Below are 6330 nucleotides of genomic sequence, written 5' to 3'. Positions count from 1 at the left end.
GTTTTGCTTCTGAAAATGTTGTCAAAGTTATGTTGTAGAAAGAGCATATGCAGCGGAGCCTGTCGCGGCCGGAGATGTCACACACCCGCGACGATAGCAGCAGCGTGGCTCGCGGCAAAGATATATCGACTGGGGCGCAGCTGGCCGCTATTTAAGAGGAACGAAAGCATCTAATAATGAAAGTTGTGAAAAAGAGACAATTAACGCGACATGTTTGTTTGTTCAAAAATTCTGGTTCTTGGTTTTGTCCCTTGTTTCAAGAGGAGTTACCGTTGAGATCTCGTATAGAGAGTTACATTTGACACATTGGGGAGTTAGTCACCATTGAGGTCACGGGGTAACGTCAGTAAGTTCGTGACACTCGGGAAGTGTAAGCCTATTTGGAGTTGGCGCTCGAGTGATTTAATGTCGGATTTGGGCTTCTAAAGTTATTAGTTGAACCCGTGATGGGGTTATGGCGCATATGGGAAGTTATAATAATTATGGGGCGAGGTCTATGGTTTGCAATTGGTAGTGGGATGTGCGATGATATTTGGAGTTTGCTTTATAAGAGTAACTCGTTGTGAGACATGCTAAAAGATTGGTTTTTCTCGCGTTTTCATGTGATTAGTGATGGTGTAAAGTTTGGTCGAGTTAGCCTTGGAGTTACTCGCAATCAGGCGTTCCGTATCTCGTGCTAAGGGGAAGTTCTTTTCAGTCTTGATTGTGTGTATTTGGTATCGCCTTCACGCGACGACTTTGTGAGTGACTGGTTTAATAAGAGTAAGCACAAAGGTACATTTGCCGTTGCCACTTCTGTAATAGGGATTTGCTAAAGCTTTGGCTTGAGTGTGCGACTGTATTGGTTTTAATTGTGGGGAAGTCCTTAGGTAATAGAATCCCCGGCTGAAAGAACTCTCAAATTGAAGTGCGGCCTGTGATTGTCGTGTAATTATTGTGAGAACGGACGTCCTAGTTTGATGAATGTAAACGGGAGAAAAAATGGCTCTGAGCACTATGCGACTTAACTTCTGAGGTCATTAGTCGCCTAGAACTTAGAACTAATTAAACCTAACTAACCTAAGGACATCACACACATCCATGCCCGAGGCAGGATTCGAACCTGCGACCGTATAAACGGGAGAACAAATCTGTGTCAGATAGTTTGTGACACGCGCGGATTGGTGTAATAGTAATTTTCCATCCGACGAAACAGACAGAACCACGATATATCAACGGAGTAGAGCACGATAATTGTTTCTTTGAAATTGTGAGTGCTAAGTGTTTTAAATTTGGTATAGAGGGTCAGCGCCTGTCAACGCATGAAGAGGGAGAGATTTGCTTTCATTTGAGTGAATGTTAATGATACTTTTTTTTTTACTAGCTTCCGCTTAGTGGGGCAGTGGGGCTTAGTGGGGCACGCCTGACGACACTCCGTGGAGACATTGAAAATTAAGAAAATGGATAAATAAAATCCCCAGGCCCTGTGCATGATAAAGGAAGAATTGGTGTCTCGTGTTAACATTTCTCCCCATATAACATAACTTGAAAATACGATAACAGAATCTTTGAATCTTAAAAAATAAAAAGTTTAAAGATTACGCAGTGAATCATAACGGTAAAGTACAAGTAGGACAAAGAATATTAAAGTGAAAGATAAGTCACACAGAGTTTGTTACGATAATTACGTAGAGTTCGGCTTAAAGTATATGAAAGAAGTTTTTGTCTGACTGTTTAAGTGATAAAAAGTGGAAAATTTAAGTTATGCGGAATTAATAAACTATGAAGGTTGTAGCATAAACCATTGTTATTGATAGAGTTCAAATAGCATTATCCATTGTGTGTGTTCGTAAAAAGAAATAAGCAAGGATAGAGCTGCAGTGCAGTGACTGTATGGGATAAATAATCTCTGAATAGCAACGCTCAGTCAACACGTAAAATTATATCGCTGGCGTGCTCTTACAAGAATTAAACTAACTGAAACTGGTAGCTAAGAAAGTTCAGTGTAGATTGATTTCTTCAGTGGGGTTCTATGAAAAGGAACGCTTCAACTCCACGTTGGATAGTTTTCGGGTTGGGAAAAGATAAGATAAATCCAAGGCATCAGCGTTGGAGTGTCGGGTTACGTAAGGGAGGTTCCCGATCGCGTTGCTGTGTGGTGTGGCACATCGCATTGGGGTGGGTTTAATTGACTTAAGTAGCGCATCCTAATCAGACTTTTACTTTCTGCTTGATTCCATTGACTAGTAGATTACTTTTGGTATTAGCTTGCAGGTCGAACCTGTAAAATCTTGTGATAGATGCGTTAACTAAAATTATAAATCGGCAGCTAACACTAGCCGATAAAACCGGAACCAGTTTGTACTAGTGGTGGTCCAGTTGCATCTTCGGCGGTAGCTATTGTGCGAGTGGTAAGCATTTGGTTAAACTTTCCATCCTCACAACTACTTGCAGAGGGCTGATATAGTTCACGGCGTTGCGGAACTCTATGGTGTCGCTAGGAGTTTTCATACACTTGTCATCCCTGTGTATCAGTGCCATCCCACCCAGGTTTGACACACTGATAAATAGTAGTCGCTTTAGCATGTGTTGTTGGCTAGCGCAGTAAACATAATTCAGCAGACACACCACCACCGATGAGCAGTACAATGTACAGATTGTTGCCTCCACATTTCACGTGGAGGTGTTAGATAGCTTTACTAACAGTTTACTACTTTAAAGTTTACAAGCACTACTTTTCCTGCCGGCCGCGGTGGCCGTGCGGTTCTAGGCGCTCCAGTCCGGAGCCGCGCTGCTGCTACGGTCGCAGGTTCGAATCCTGCCTCGGGCATGGGTGTGTGTGATGTCCTTAGGTTAGTTAGGTTTAAGTAGTTCTAAGTTCTAGGGGACTGATGACCACGGCAGTTGAGTCCCTTAGTGCTCAGAGCCATTTTAACTACTTTTCCTGTGTTTGTATATATCATGTTGTTCGTGACACGCCTACACGTGTTGTAGATAGTAGTTTCTGTATGTTTTTGTATTTTGCTCCATGTTGTTTTGATTGTAGTTTATGTTGTAGCACTGTATGCAGGTTTCTTATACTTCTGAAGAAGCCGAGCTTAAATCCGTTGAAACCAACGTTGAGGTTGTTTGAATACCGCGATTTATTGCAATTGGTTGTGTATATTATTCGTCTGCAATAACCAGAACGACATTTACGATACCGTATTACAGTTGAAAGAAAATGCTCAGCAGGTTGTTCCATTAAACTGTGGAACTGGCACTGCCGAAGGCACAAATCACAATCTTGCGTCGTTAGTACCGCACGAGAAGTTAATGTGCGCGTAACACTTATAGTGTCCTGGCTTGTTACAGGATCACCATGCCAGATTACAGTGTTGTGAATCGATTCTATTGTTGAGCGCTAACACCCGCATTTCACACAGTGTTTGCAATAACTGTAGGAGGTTAATTGGGCACCAATGTTAAGATTGAAGTCATTTAGCTCAGTACTTTGTATTACATGCTTCTATAGTATATTATGATGATGTGCTATGCACGAAATGCTTAAATAAACAAAATTTTAGTAATACTTGACTCGTTATCAGTGACAAAAAAAAAGCGGTGACAAAGATATGTGCGCCGGCCGAAGTGGCCGTGCGGTTAAAGGCGCTGCAGTCTGGAACCGCAAGACCGCTACGGTCGCAGGTTCGAATCCTGCCTCGGGCATGGATGTTTGTGATGTCCTTAGGTTAGTTAGGTTTAACTAGTTCTAAGTTCTAGGGGACTAATGACCTCAGCAGTTGAGTCCCATAGTGCTCAGAGCCATTTGAACCAAAGATATGTGCAGTACTCATAGCCTTAGGCTTCCCGCGTGATTTCATGTCCAAAGTGTGTAAGAGAGCGATTACGAAATCAGAGCGTGTGAAAATCGCGTCGCTCGTTTTGCAACATTTATTTTCGTCAGATTAATCTTGTCCTGTTCTCTAGACTCATATTTATACAACTAGCTGGCACCGGGACGCCTGATAGTACGTTGTATCAGAATTCCGCTCTCAGCATGCAACTGCCGAAGCAGTTGTCCTCGTGGCATATACAAGTGAATTGTGGATTTTGGTATGCGCAGTTAAAGGATGCTACATTTTCATAAGATGCAAATTTGAGTAATACATTACCCCAGAAATTCAAGAATGTGAATGGAATTCCGAACTAGCTGTTTTTAATGTTAATATAAGCACCATGAGTTGAATTACGTAGATATTTGCATTGAAGCCATCTTCGCATTTTTTTGCTTCAAAAACATACTGATCGGAGCGTAGTTGGTTCTACTTTGTGGATATGATTTACATGCTCTTTTAGTCTCAGAAACTTTCTCTTGGAAAAGAAGTGAATGACTTTCCTAATAGCTATACCTAAGATCTGTAACCAGCAAAGGCTTTCACTATAATCCCCACAGATAACTGGAATCATATGATCTGAATGCACGGTGTCCGTTCCTTCGGGCAGGAAAAAGAGACACCACGCATGCATATAATTGATTCGTCTACATGGAGAACGAATCCACCTTCTTCACGGCGGATGTACAAACACGTCCGACCTCCAGCGGGAATCTCTGAGTAGCGAGCTCAGATGACGTGGACAGGGACTGCAGATAGCTGGCGCTAGGTGTCAGTAGAGGTCAGCTGAGAGGCGTACTGAGATAGTCCGCGCAGTTGCGGTGGATACCGTATTTCCGGTGACTCGGTGGTTAGGCTTACTGCCTAAAATCTCACGTTCAGCGCATCGTTCAAATGGTTAAAATGGCTCTGAGCACTATGGGACTTAAATTCTGAGGTTATCAGTCTCCTAGAACTTATAATTACTTAAACCTAACTAACCTTAGGACATCACACACATCCATGCCCAAGGCAGGATTCGAACCTGCGACCGTTGCGGTCTCGCAGTTCCAGACTGTAGCGCCTAGAACTGCACGGCCACCCCGGCCGGCCAGCGCATCGTACATGAGACCGAAGGCCCACGAAACTGAACGGTTTCTTCGAGACATCATGCACATAGAACCGCAAGAACTGATAGGCATTCATTTGTCTATTGTATCCAGCACAGTGTACCTCAAAGTAATTGACGAAGCGGCTTGCGACAGACTCCTCCAGCGATCTGCAAACGGCTTTCGCTTCTGTCACGCAGACGGTAATGTGAGCGTGGTAGGAGTTGACCATGCTGGTCTGGGGGTGCGCACCGTGCGCATCTTTGAACTACCGTTCGAAGTTCCTGCCAACCTTGTCGTTGATGCGCTGCGGCCATACGGCACAGTTCTGAGCCACACCGAAGAGAAATGGAACACATTAGAGACGTACCCTGTTCTTAACGGGGTACGACAAGTGCGGATAGAACTTAACAATCACATTCCATCATATGTTTTCGTTGGTGGCTGCCGCGCAATTGTTATACAGGGTGATTCAAAAAGAATGCCACAACTTTAAAAATGTGTATTTAATGAAAGAAACATAATATAACCTTCTGTTATACATCATTACAAAGAGTGTTTAAAAAGGTTTTTTTTCACTAAAAAACAAGTTCAGAGATGATCAATATGGCCCCCTCCAGACACTCGAGCAAAATCAACCCGATACTCCAACTCGTTCCACACTCTCTGTAGCATATCAGGCGTAACAGTTTGGATAGCTGCTGTTATTTCTCGTTTCAAATCATCAATGGTGGCTAGGAGAGGTGGCCGAAACACCATATCCTTAACATACCCCCATAAGAAAAAATCGCAGGGGGTAAGACCAGGGCTTCTTGGAGGCCAGTGATGAAGTGCTCTGTCACGGGCTGCCTGGTGGCCGATCCATCGCCTCGGGTAGTTGACGTTCAGGTTTCATAACTAACCTTTTTCGTAGGACTCTCCATACAGTCGATTGTGGAATTTGCAGCTCTCTGCTAGCTGTGCGAGTCGATTTTCCTGGGCTGCGAACAAATGCTTGCTGGATGCGTGCTACATTTTCATCACTCGTTCTCGGCCGTCCAGAACTTTTCCCTTTGCACAAACACCCATTCTCTGTAAACTGTTTATACCAACGTTTAATACATCACCTATCAGGAGGTTTAACACCATACTTCGTTCGAAATGCACGCTGAACAACTGTCGTCGATTCTCTTCTGCCGTACTCAATAACACAAAAAGCTTTCTGTTGAGCGGTCGCCATCTTATCGTCAACTGACGCTGACGCCTAGTCAACAGCGCCTCAAGCGAACAAATGTACAACTAAATGAAACTTTATAGCTCCCTTAATTCGCCGACAGATAGTGCTTAGCTCTGCCTTTTGTCATTGCAGAGTTTTAAATTCCTAAAGTTGTGGTATTCTTTTTGAATCA

The sequence above is a fragment of the Schistocerca serialis genome, chromosome 2, assembly GCF_023864345.2.
Source record: "Schistocerca serialis cubense isolate TAMUIC-IGC-003099 chromosome 2, iqSchSeri2.2, whole genome shotgun sequence".
NCBI lineage: Eukaryota > Metazoa > Arthropoda > Insecta > Orthoptera > Acrididae > Schistocerca > Schistocerca serialis.
This window is presented reverse-complemented; position numbering follows the sequence as displayed.